Genomic DNA, 13593 nt, shown 5'->3' on the forward strand with positions numbered 1-13593 from the left:
TAGGCTGTTCAGAGCTACCCATTCTCACTGGTGAACAAAGAAACTTCCTTTTTGCCCAAGTAAGGTATGGCCAAACACAGAAGCTTAAACACAGTCCAGGTATCAGCAGCTATCTGAAACTGGGCTTTTCCAGCTTAGTAAGGTGGGAAAATAACAAGATATTTTTTGTTTTTTTTTTGTTTTTTTCAAGAAAGCTGTAGAAACAGATGCAAAAACACTTTTATAGTGCAGTAATGGCTGTCACAATTGAGGGGGAAGCCAGTAACAGTTAAAAATACAATTTTACAACAAACAATGACTTTTAAAGTGCAGGCACAAATAAATGCAATTTCAGTGTAAAATGAGCATTCTGAGAAACAACAAATGCCAGAAAACGAGTGTTGAGACGAAAATAGCAATAAGCAATAAGAAAAAACAAAAAAAGGTACTTAAACACTCCAAAGTCTTTCCTGTTGTCTATCTGGCATTGTAAGTCACTGCAGGACACCTGGGCAGGATCTGCTGATCTTATACAAACACCAAAAACTGTGCAAATGCGTTGTTTATATCAGAGAGATTAGAGAGACAGAAATTAGTTCAAAATGGCCAATAAAATTACAGATTCTGGGCAGAAACCACTCCTCCAAGGGCAGGTAGGCTGTTGAGAGCGCCCCACTCTCACTGGTGAACAAAGAAACTTCCTTTTTGCCCAAGTAAGGTATGGCCAAACACAGAAGCTTAAACAGAGTCCGGGTATCAGCAGGTATGTGAACCTGGACTTTTCTAGCTTAGTAAGGCGGGAAAATAGCAAGATTTTTTTGTTTTTTGTTTTTTTCAAGAAAACAGTACAAACAAATGCAAAAACACTTTTATAGTGCAGTAATGGCTGTCACACTTGAGTGAGAAGCCAGTAACAGTTAAAAATACAATTTTACAACAAACAAATTTTAAAGTGCATGCACAAATAAATGCAATTTCAGTGTAAAATGAGTGTTCTGAGAAGCAATAAACAACAGAAAACGAGCGTTTAGGTGGAAATAGCAATAAGCAACAAGAAAAAACAAAAAAAATGTTACTTAAACACTCCAAAGTCTCTTCTTTTGTCTATCTTGCATTGTAGGTCTCTGCAGGACACCTGGGCAAGATCTGCTGAGCTTATACAAACAAAAACTGTGCAATGCAGTTTGTATATCAGAAAGATTAAAGAGATAGAAATTAGCCAAAAATGGCCAATAAAACTACAGTTTCTGGGCAGAAACCACTCCTCCAAGGGCAGGTAGGCTGTTCAGAGCTCCCCACTCTTACTGGTGAACAAAGAAACTTCCTTTTTGCCCAAGTAAGGTATGGGCAAACACAGAAGCTTAAACACAGTCCAGGTATCAGCAGGTATCTGAAACCAGACTTTTCTAGCTTAGTAAGGCAGGAAAATAGCAAGATTTTTGTTGTTTTTTTTCAAGAAAACAGTAGAAACAAATGCAAAAACACTTTTATAGTGCAGTAATAGCTGTCACAGTTGAGTGGGAAGCCAGTAACAGTTAAAAATACAATTTTCCAACAAACAATGAATTTTAAAGTGCAGGCACAAATAAATGCAATTTCAGTGTAAAATGAGAGTTCTGCGAAGCAATAAACACCAGAAAATGAGAGTTTAGGTGGAAATAGCAATAAAAAACAAAAAAAATAAATAAATAAAAAAATGGTACTTAAACACTCCACAGTCTCTCCTTTTGTCTCTCTGGTGTTGTAGGTCTCTGCAGGACACTTGGGCAGGATCTGCTGAGCTAATACAAACACAAAAAACGCGCAAATGTGTTTTTTATATCAGAGGGATTAAAGAGATAGAAATTAGCCCAAAATGGCCAATAAAATGACAGTTTCTTGGCAGAAACCACTCCTCCAAGGGCAGGTAGACTGTTCAGTGCTCCCTACTCTCCCTGGTGAACAAAGAAACTTCCTATTTGCCCAAGTAAGGTATGGCCAAACACAGAAGCTTAACCACAGTCCAGGTATCAGCAGGTATCTGAAACAGGACTTTTCTAGCTTAGTAAGGTGGGAAAATAGCAAGATTTTTTTGTTTTTTGTTTTTTTTTTCAAGAAAACAGTAGAAACAAATGCAAAAACACTTTTACAGTGCAGTAATGGCTGTCGCACTTGAGTGGGAAGCTACTAACAGTTAAAAATAAAATTTTACAACAAACAACAAATTTTAAAGTACAGGCAAAAATAAATGCAATTTCAGTGTAAGCAATTATTCTGAGAAGCAATAAATGCCAGAAAATGGACGTTTAGGTGGAAATAGCAATAAGCAACAAGAAAAAAACAAAAAATGGTACTTAAACACTCCAACGTCTCTCCTTTTGTCTGTCTGGCATTGTAGGTCTTTGCAGGACACCTGGGCAGGTTCTGCCAAGCTTATACAAACACAAAAAACAGACAAATGTGTTTTTTATAGCAGAAAGATTAAGGAGATAGAAATTAGCCCAAAATGGCCAATAAATATATAGACCTACCACGACAGAAAACCAAACACATAAACACACAAAAACATACTCGGAGGCTCTAAATAAAAATCTGCCTAAGCAGCAGAGACCTCCAAAGCAGACACCCAAGCAACTGCTACCCCAAAGCAAAACACGTGCAACACATAGCTCACAAAGCCAGTGTGCCGAACAGTCACAGCCCTTAAGGCTAAACAACACACCTGATACACTTGTAATAGGTGACTCTATCGTCAGGCACACTGACGTCCCGCTCACCAGGCTGAACAAGGAGAAGGTCACGGTGAGCTGCCTGTCGAGCGCTAGGATCCGCCACATAACACAAGCACTCAGGTCACTCCAAGGCAAGTACAAATATGACTCAGTCATTGTCCATGCTGGTGTGAATGACCTGAGACATTCCTCCCTGGACTACATTAAAAGACATAGAGAAGCTCTCTGAGCATGTAGCCCAGGCCGGTATGACCCTGAACTTGAGTAGCATCTTATCCTCACCAAGAATGATGCCACAGTATGAAGACAAGATGATCAATTTCAACAATTGGCTTAAGTATTGGTGTCATTCAAAGGGGATCCAATGCCTGTCAGCCTGAGATGAAATGCTCGACAAGCCACGATGCTTTGCTAGGGATGGCTTGCACTTGTCACCCCCATAGTGCCTTTTTTAGGCAAGGCTCAAAAGACAAACCCACCTCCATAGGCATCACAAGGGATAAGAAACTAAGAGTAATGCTACTCAATGCCAGAAGTCAAAACCTCAAGATGCACGCACTCGAAACTCTCCTTAGCATGGAGAACATCGATATCTGTGCAGTAACAGAAACCTGGTTCAGGGCTCCCGAGAGCACCCCAGCACTAACAGGTTATACCTCATACCATGCTTTTCAGCCACAAAACTTGGACCGTACCACAAAAGGAGGGGGAGTATCAATATCCGTCAAAGATACCCACACCTCCAGGTTGGTGGCACAGCATGAAGCATCAGAGACTATCCATGTGCAACTAACAGTGGGTAAAACTGCCTTCCAGTTTATAGCCTGCTACAGACCACCCTCCCAAACCCAGGAACCCCACTCGGCCTTCCTGAGAACACTGGAAAATATGAAGGTCTCTCCAAACACCATTATATTGGGCGACTTCAACTACCCAAACATAGACTGGGAGCATTACTCTAGCTCCAACACCCTAGCCCAAAGGTTCCTAGAATTTATAAACTCAAATGGTATGGAACAACTTGTTACCACTCCCACAAGAGGGGAAAACATACTGGACCTGATCATCACCAACATGGGGACTCTATGCTCCAGACCAGAAGTGTTTCCCTCACTGGTAAGATCAGACCATAAACTAATCTTACTGGATATTCACATCCCGACCCCACCCCCTGCCCTGAAAACCACAGTGAAAAACTTCTCTAAAGCAAATTTTTACACTCCTCAAAACTGAGGTGGAATCCTTCAAAGCCCCCGGGCCTGTGGAAAATACGGCCCAGACCGCAGAATCCTTTATAAATGCATTCTATGAACACCTTCAGGAATGCATGGATCATGCAATCCCAAATAAAACCAAGACCCAATCCTCTAAAGGCAGACGTCCCGTCTGGTGGACCCCAGCCATAAACAAACTATACAATAGAAGGAGGAAGCTACTACATGATAGAGCAAAATCCCAACAAGGGAAGGCATCTCTGATCAGTATTAGCAAAAAACTACGGGCACTCAAAATCGTCTAAGGCCAGCTTCGAGAGAAAAATTGCACAGGACACTAAGGATAATCACAAGGCTTTCTTTAGTTATGTTAGGAACCTGGGTGGGAATTCCCAGATATGCTCAGAATTAGTCCAAAATGACAAAAAATACACTGAACCCACAGACATTGCCAACATCCTAGCTGACAGGTTCAGCGCAAACTTCTCCCCCCCACCCCACCAAAAGGGCAAATATTTATCCCAGCAGAGTGCTGTCCCCCTGACATCTCAGATGCTCAGGTAAGAGCTGCCCTCTCCAAAGCAAAAAACACAGCGTCAATGGGACCAGATGGTGTCCCGGGCTGCGTCCTACATGAACTCCAAGAAGAGCTAAACCCAAACATAAAACTACTGTTCAATCTCAGCCTTACTACAGGATATGTACCCAAAGAGTGGCGTACAGCAACAGTGGTCCCTCTCCACAAAGGTGGTGCCTCAACGGATCCTGGAAACTATCGCCCCATAAGCCTGACTAGCTTGGTCTGCAAAGCTATGGAAAGGATCATCATGGACCTCATAAATAAAGATATTGGGGACATACAGACACTGGATCCTACCCAGTTCGGCTTTGTTAAGGGCAGATCCTGCCTCTTAAACCTGGTTGATTTCTTTGAAACAGTCACCAAGGCCATTGACGAGGGGAAGGTGGTCCACAAAGCCTACCTGGAGCTCACAAAAGCCTTCGATACAATACCCCACTCGGGCATTAGAAATAAGCTCACCAGCTTAAATATAAACCCCTATGTCACTAGATGGGTTGCAAACTGGCTCAAGGACAGAACCCACATGGTTAGAATTGCTGGAGCCATGTCAGACTCCAAACCAGTTACAAGTGGCATCCCACAAGGCTCAGTCCTGGGACCTCTCTTGTTTGGTATATATTTCTCGGAGGTACAGGCCAACACGGAAGGACTGTGGCTGACTAAGTTCACAGATGACTGCAAACTGGGCGCCATAATCGACTCTCCAGCCGACACAAGCATCCTCCAAAAGGGCCTCATAGAAACAGACAACTGGTGCCAGAGCCATGGCCTCAAGCTAAACGCCAAAAAGTGTATAGTCATCCCCTTTGGCAAAAACAAAGTGCCCACAAATTACCACATAGGTGGTAATCCATTAAGTATAGAAGAAGTAATTAGGGACCTGGGGACTCAAGTTGATAGCAATCTCTCATTTGACAACCACATGGCCAAAGTGGTTAGAAAAACATTTTATATGGCCCACCTAATCATGAAGGGATTCACATCTAGATCAGGGGAGGTCATCGTGCCTCTTTACTCATCCCTCATCAGGCCCATAATTGAGTACAATGTCCCTTTCGGGATGTACCTTACCAGACACCTGCAGCAACTGGAAAGACCCCAAAAGTACCTCACCAAGAGGATCATAGGGCTCAAACAGATGCCATATGCTGCCCGGTTAAAGAAACTCCAGCTCTACTCAGTGTCATACTGCCTGCTCAGAGGCGATCTGTGCCTGACATATAAAGCCATGTCCAACCCAGAATTAATGGACATGCTGCACCTCAGAAAATCCAAATCCCATCGAACTACGCGCTTGAGAGACTTGAACCTCAGCACTGAAATAAATAGGACATGCTGGAGGGGCTGATTCATAACCCAGAGGCTCCCTTCACTCTGGAATAAAATCGCAGTCCAGGTTAGGCAGAGTCCCTCATTGACTCTCTTCAAGAGGAATCTTGATGAGTTGATGGGAGATCGTAGGTATCACTTCTGTGTCACTGTTAGACAGAGGCACAGTATGCTAACCTCGAAAAAGGGCATAGCAAAATTAATTTAAAATGGGTGGTGAAAGCCAAACACACTCTGGCTAGGCTTATAAATGCCCTAGGGCAGATAGCCTAGTATGAACCTATGAACCTATGAACCTAAAACTACAGTTTCTGGGCAGAAACCACTCCTCCAAGGGCAGATAGGCTGTTCAGAGCTCCTCACTCTCACTGGTGAACAAAGAAACTTCCTTTTTGCCCAAGTAAGGTATGGCCAAACAGAATGTTAAACACAGTCCAAGTATCAGCAGGTATCTAAAACTGGACTTTTCCAGCTTAGTAAGGCGGGAAAATAGCAAGATTTTTTTTTTTTCAAGCAAACAGTAGAAACAAATGCAAAAATACTTTTATAGTTCAGTTATGGCTGTCACACTTGAGTGGGAAGCCAGTAACTGTTAAAAATACAATTTTACAACAAAGAATTTTAAAATGCAGGCACAAATAAATGCAATTTCAGTGTAAAATGAGCGTTGTGAGAAGCAATAAATGCCAGAAAATGAGCGTTTATGCGGAAATAGCAATAAGCAACAAGAAAAAACAAAAAATGGTACTTAAATACTCCAAAGTTTCTCCTTTTGTCTCTCTGGCATTGTAGGTCTCTGCAGGACACTTGGGCAGGATCTGCTGAGCTTATACAAACACAAAAAATGCGCAAATGCAGTTTTTATATCAGAGAGATTAAAGAGATAGAAATTAGCCCAAAATGGCCAATAAAACTACGGTTTCTGGGCAGAAACCACTCCGCAAAGGGCAGGTAGGCTGTTCAGATCTCCCCACTCTCATTGGTGAACAAAGAAGCTTTCTTTTTGCCCAAGTAAGGTATGGCCAATCACAGAATCTTAAACACAGTCCAGGTATCAGCATGTATCTGAAACTGGACTTTTCTAACTTAGTAAGGCGGGAAAATAGCAAGATTTTTTTTTTCAAGTAAACAGTAGAAACAAATGCAAAACCACTTTTATAGTTCAGTAATGGCTGTCACACTTGAGTGGGAAGCCAGTAACTGTTAAAAATACAATTTTACAACAAACAAAGAATTTTAAAATGCAGGCACAAATAAATGCAATTTCAGTGTAAAATGAGCATTGTGAGAAGCAATAAATGCGAGAAAATGAGCGTTTATGCAGAAATAGCAATAAGCAACAAGAAAAAACAAAAAATAGTACTTAAATACTCCAAAGTCTCTCCTTGTGTCTCTCTGGCATTGTAGGTCTGGGCAGGATCTGCTATGCATATACAAACACAAAAAACGGGCAAATGCATTTTTTATATCAGAAAGATTAAAGAGATAGAAATTAGCCCAAAATGGCCAATAAAACTACAGTTTCTGGGCAGAAACTACTCCTCCAAGTGTAGGTAGGCTGTTCAGAGCCCCCTACTCTCACTGGTGAACAAAGAAACTTCCTTTTTGCCCAAGTAAGATATGGCCAAACACAGAAGCGTAAACACAGTCCAGTTATCAGCAGGTATCTGAAACTGGACTTTTCTAGCTTAGTAAGGCGGGAAAATAGCAAGATGTTTTTTTTTTTTCAAGTAAACAGTAGAAATAAATGCAAAAACACTTTTATAGTGCAGTAATGGCTGTCGCACTTGAGTGGGAAGCCGGTAACAGTTAAAAATACAATTTTACAACAAACAACAAATTTTAAAGTGCAGGCACAAATAAATGCAATTTCAGTGTAAAATGAGCATTCTGAGAAGCAATAAATGCCAGAAAATGAGCGTTTAGCAGAAATAGCAATAAGCAACAAGAAAAACCAAAAAAAGATACTTAAACACTCCAAAGTCTTTCCTTTTGTCTCTCTGGTGTTGTAGGTCTCAGCAGGACACCTGGGCAGGATCTGCTGAGCTTATACAAACACAAAAACACAAAAATTTGTTTTTTATATCAGAAGGATTAAAGAGATAGAAATTAGCCCAAAATGGCCAATAAAACTACAGTTTCTGGGCAGAAACCACTCCTCCAAGGGCAGGTAGGCTGTTCAGAGCTCCCCACTCTTACTGGTGAAGAAACAAAGTTCCTTTTTGCCCAAGTAAGGTATGGCCAAACACAGAAGCTTAAACACAGTCCAGGTATCAGCAGGTATCTGAAACTGGATTTTTCTAGCTTTGTAAGGTGGGAAAATAGCAAGATTTTTTTGTTTTTTTTTCAAGAAAATAGTAAAAACAAATGCAAAAACACTTCTATAGTGCAGTGATGGCTGTCACACTTGAGTGGGAAGCCAGTAACAGTTAAAAATACAATTTTACAACAAACAACGAATTTTAAAGTGCAGGCACAAATGAATGCAATTTCAATGTAAAATGAGCATTCTGAGAAGCAATAAATGCCAGAAAATGAGCGTTTAGCAGAAATAGCAATAAGCAACAAGAAAAAACAAAAAATGGTACTTAAACACTCCAAAGTCTTTCCTTTTGTCTCTCTGGTGTTGTAGGTCTCTGCAGGACACCTGGGCAGGATCTGCTGAGCTTATACCTATTATTGACATAATCCTAGCTTTCAAACAAGGTGGTCATGTGTGCATACCTTTCAACTAAACAGATTTTGACAGTATGTCCAGATTTTTGCCTCTTATTTTTGGTCTATTTTTCACAAAATCTCTGGTTTTCTGGCAAATCACCTAGGACTGAAGTCAGTAAATGTTGACATAGATTTGAGTGTAAGACTTCATATTCTCCAGAGAATGTATGCAAATACAAATCGCGTTATTCTAGCAATGTTCTAAGTTTATAAGAGCAATATTTAAAATATGTCCCCATTTTTGGGCCTTTGTCCCCCATTATTTTAGTCTTTCTCCAGATTTTTTGTATAAGAGATTGAGATGTATGCATGTGTCCTACCCACAAATGCTGCTTACCACTGGTAACAGCAGGGTCTTTCACAAATTGCAAATTTTCTGTTACTGGTAGCATTTCATGGCATGGTTCCCCACTGTGGAACAATACTGCATAACTCTGCAGAAAGCAAAAGTGGCTCTGTCACCCAAAGGATAGCTACTCATCCCTGCCCTACCTGTCAAATCCCTATTAAATTTTAAACCCATTACCCAAATGCTTTAAAACTGATCCTCTAATACGTTGCTCTATGCCCACCTCAATACTCACTTGAATGTTTTAGAAAGTCTTTTCCTTTTGGGCTATTAAAGGTCTAGAAGTCATTGTCACTGCTTATTAGGACAATGACCTCCTCACAACCAGCTCAACACTAGACTCCTTATCCACTGCCAAGATTAATTTACATGTGACTGTTGTGAATGTGGCTAGAGTCTTAGTCCTTCTCTTTTTAAATAATCTCATCTGTAAATGAAGAATTGTCTAAGCCCTGCCTAGATTAAATAAGAAAGAATGACATGTCCATGGATTTTCTGGTTAAAATTTTTGTGCACCTCTGACTTAAATATTCTGACAGCTGCGATAGTATATCTAAATTAACCTGCGAAACACAAGCTTTCTCTTTCAACCAAGTTTTAATTCTATTTTGAATGAAAATTTGTCTATATTTAGCAGTCACTAGAGGGCACCAGAGCACCAAGAAAAACAAAATTGCATTCTGTCAGCTCTAGTCCACTATTGTTGCTAATCAAGTTAACAGATAACCACCATAGTTACATCTTTCAACATTAGTTAACAGAAAGCAGATTAGAACCTAGCCTCTAGCAAATAAAGAAACAACATTATGTTTGTTCCTGCAAGAAATAAGAAATAATTCAATGACGAAGTCAAGGCCACTCAGAGTTGCACATTGTCAAATGCTATGTATCATTTAACAGATTCACTTCTAAATCCTGAAGTCCATATTACTGAGTCTTACCATGTGTGAAATCTGCCTTTCAGGATTCCGATGTTTCATTATTTTCTTCTCCCTTTTTTACGACTGGGTAATATGGGCTTCAGAGTTTAGAAGTGAAACCACATTTAACATATTCTTTAATATATTCTGAATGTGCCAAACAGCATAATGTAAATTTAATATTGGACTGACTTACAAAACAAGATTGACCTGGAGCTGCCTATTTTTTTATATCAGATATTGTTCTAAGGGATTTATAAACAGATATATAGATTCATAGATTGCTGCTAGGCTGATGATCCAGGGAGCCTTTTTAAGCCTATCCAAGTTTTCCTGGATGAATAATGACATCCTGTATCCAAATAGGACATTGAGAGGCAAGCATTTATAAGCTACAAGGGACATGGGTGCTAGTCTCAGTGTAAATTTCCTATTCCCAATCTACTTGTTTAAGTTGTGCCTAAATTGAGTAATAGTCAAACTCAGCTTCACGGGCATGGGAAGCCTGTTCTGTAGGAGGGTAGTCTCCAGGACACATATCTGTCTCACCAGCATGTTCTGTTTAAGTCACAGACAAAATTCAGATCCCTAGGCGTTGTATTTCTTGTACTATTTGACTTATGAATATACAGGAGATTCATAAGTGAGGGGTTTGTGGATAACTTGTAAACCAGGCATACATCACCCCTCAGCAACCTATAGGAGACTGTGTAGAGGGAAAGGGCTTTAAGGCACTCTGCATATGGCAGCTTTGTTATGCCTTGTATTCTTTTTGTAAGGACCTCTGAGGTTGCGCTAGTTGCTGAATATGCCTGATCAAGTACATACCAAAAGGAGCATTGTACTCTGTGATTTGTCTGATAAAGGGCAAAGTACAGTGGGATAATGACTTCTTTGAACCTAGATGCCATGCCCTTACTTTTACAGTGTGCAACATAAAAGGATTTCCTCACCACTGTGGCCAAGTGATGGTTGAAGGTAAGGCTACTGTCTGTGTGCACACCCAGATGCCTGACTACTGAGTCGATTCTTAGAGGTGTATTATCAACATGGTAATTAACTGGGATGGTTGGCATCCCAAAGGGTACAATTATGCATCTCTTTGCATTGAGAGTAAGACCATAGCTTTAGCACCATTTGTTAGCCAGAGATAGGCCTCCTTAAAGAATGCTACTATCTGCAGGGGAGTTGATGATAACCTACAGCTTGGAATCATCTTCAACTTTAGTCAGCCATAAACCTTCAGCATTTGCTTCCATTTCAGAGAAATATATGCCAAAAAAGAGTGGGTCCAGTATCGAGTCCTGGGAGACTCCGCTAGTGACTGGCCTCTTGGTGGAGGTGGCCTCACCTATTTTGACCTCCTAGGTCTTATCAGTGAGCCAGTTGGCAATCCAGCAGGCGATAAAAGGGTTTATACTTATATTAGTGAGCTTGTCTATAATGCTTGAGTGGGGTATTGCATCAAAAGCAAGCCCTGCCCAGGTCACAACAAGCTGTGTGTTTTTGTATGTTTATGATCTGTTAGAGTATTTTACCGGCAACAGTGTACTCTGGAATCTGTATCATTCATGTATGATAAGCTGATATATCTATATATATATATATATATATATATATATATATATATATATATATATATATATATATGTATGTACATAGTTTACTTCTTCATGTGGCCACACATGCCAAGCTTTGCAAAACAATCAATCTTATTTTGCCCTTGACATTTTGTGGAAGTTTGATAAACTGAGAAAGCTAATTAAGATGAAGGGGTGCCTGTGAGTGGAGCTGCAGACAGTATGGGAGGACCTTGCAACTACAACAGGGAGAAGAGTACTTTGTTGAATTGTCATCCAATCCCTAAGTTGCCTTTTGGGGATACCTTCAGGTGAAGGAGAACATGCAGACATTACCTGACTAAGCCTTGCGTGAGGGAAGGAAACCTTGTTAGCCATTCTCTGTGATTAGACAATTCAGTGTCTGTTTTCAGCATATTGGTAACTCAACTGGATGATTTCTGAGGGCAGAAACCTTTCAGAATTTAAAATGAGTACTACTGTCCGTTAGGCATTTGTGAGCAGAGCTGCAAGCTTGTAGCATCACTCAACTGCATTCAATTTAGGGTAACGTTGAGAAGATAATGAGTCAGGTTATGGGGTGTCAACAAGTGTATGTCAGTAGTTTGACATGTTTACATTGTTTTATATCCATTGTAGATAATTTGTTGCAAGGAAAGCTGTTTCAAGAATAGTTCTAGGTCTTACTATAGTTTATGTAAACTAGGGAGTTGTTTCTGTATTTAGTAATGATACTCTGCCAAACATGCAGTCAATAGTCTGTTTCTATTTTTCTAGAATACTTGCGGTGTGTATTTGTGCCATTTTGTGTGGGTGTGAGTGCAGACTTTAACTATTGCTATATTTATTGCTTCTGCTTACTGCTTTAATCTTAATTTATCTACTTGGTATCATCATCATGTAGCCAGGGTGCCTCCCTTCCATGTCGTCCCATCTAGTCAAGCTCCTCCTAATTGTAAGCCATGCTGATATCTAGTATATCGTAACTAATAGTGCCTCTTTACCTTGGGTAATAATTTTTCTTTAAAATGTATCTGTAACGGGCTGATTCCATACAATGCAGGATTCAGGATACACATGCACTCTCTGTCTCTCTCTCTCTCTCTCTCTCTCTCTCTCTCTCCAGCCTATTGACTACTGGGTTCCTAAGCTAGAATACTAAGCTAGAATATAAATTGGCATAATACTAACATCATCAACAATTCTCTTTTTCTCATTTTTAAATGGGTTAAGGCTGTAAAGTCAACATGACCAAATCACCTGGAGCCAATGTTTACATTGCTGAGACTAGTCCTGACATGGTATGTTCACTGAAAATGCCTTTTCATTTCGTCTTTTCATATCATATGTGAGAAATGCAAATATATAAATGAGCTTTTGGCACAGTTCTCATCATGGCAAACTTATCAGAAAATATGCTACCAGAACCCCTGGAAGATATGTAAAGATTCTTGCAAAATCCTTTGCAAAGTTCTCTGAATGAAGTAGTCAAGAACCTCATACACACACACATCTGCTTTGAGAAACAGAACAATAAAATAAAATTATGCCATCTCATATCTTTCCCACCAAGGCCTGAAGCCCACAAGGCACCCACTGAGACCTGACCCACTAGTAAGGCATTAGTCATTGATGAGCCCACATTAAATATGTAGTATTAACCTGAGTAGGCTGGACACAGAAAGTTGTACATGGAAAGTAAGTTCCCGCCTTCCCAGAGCCGGTACTTGAGATGTCACCAGGTTATTTAGAATGTACAGGGATTTGGGAAAGATTCTGATCCATGCAGAGTTAATTACCTGGGTTATTCCATTTATTCCACCTTGAAGGAGATACAGCATGATATGGTAGCGTTCTTCTCATCCCTCCTGCAGATATGACATTCAAACTTCATGAAGAACGACCCTTTACGCATAAAACATGTGCATATGTGTGTGTGAGTATATAATATATGTTAGATATAGAGACAGATAGATATGTATAGGTTTCCATTGTAAATTCAAAAAATTGGAGTTCCATCCTTGAAATTAAGGAAATTTGAATGCATTTAGGGAAAATATAATATATTCCAAGTCTGAGATTGTTCTATCACAGAGAATTCTCTTTCCTCTGAGATAAAGCAATCTTAGTGTGTGTGTGTGTGTGTGTGTGTGTGTGTGTGTGTGTGTGTGTGTGTGTGTGTGTGTGTGTGTGTGTGTGTGTGTTTGTGT

This window comes from Protopterus annectens, chromosome 5.part0 (assembly GCF_019279795.1).
Source record: "Protopterus annectens isolate FY-2018-M chromosome 5.part0, PAN1.0, whole genome shotgun sequence".
Taxonomy (NCBI): Eukaryota; Metazoa; Chordata; order Ceratodontiformes; family Protopteridae; genus Protopterus; species Protopterus annectens.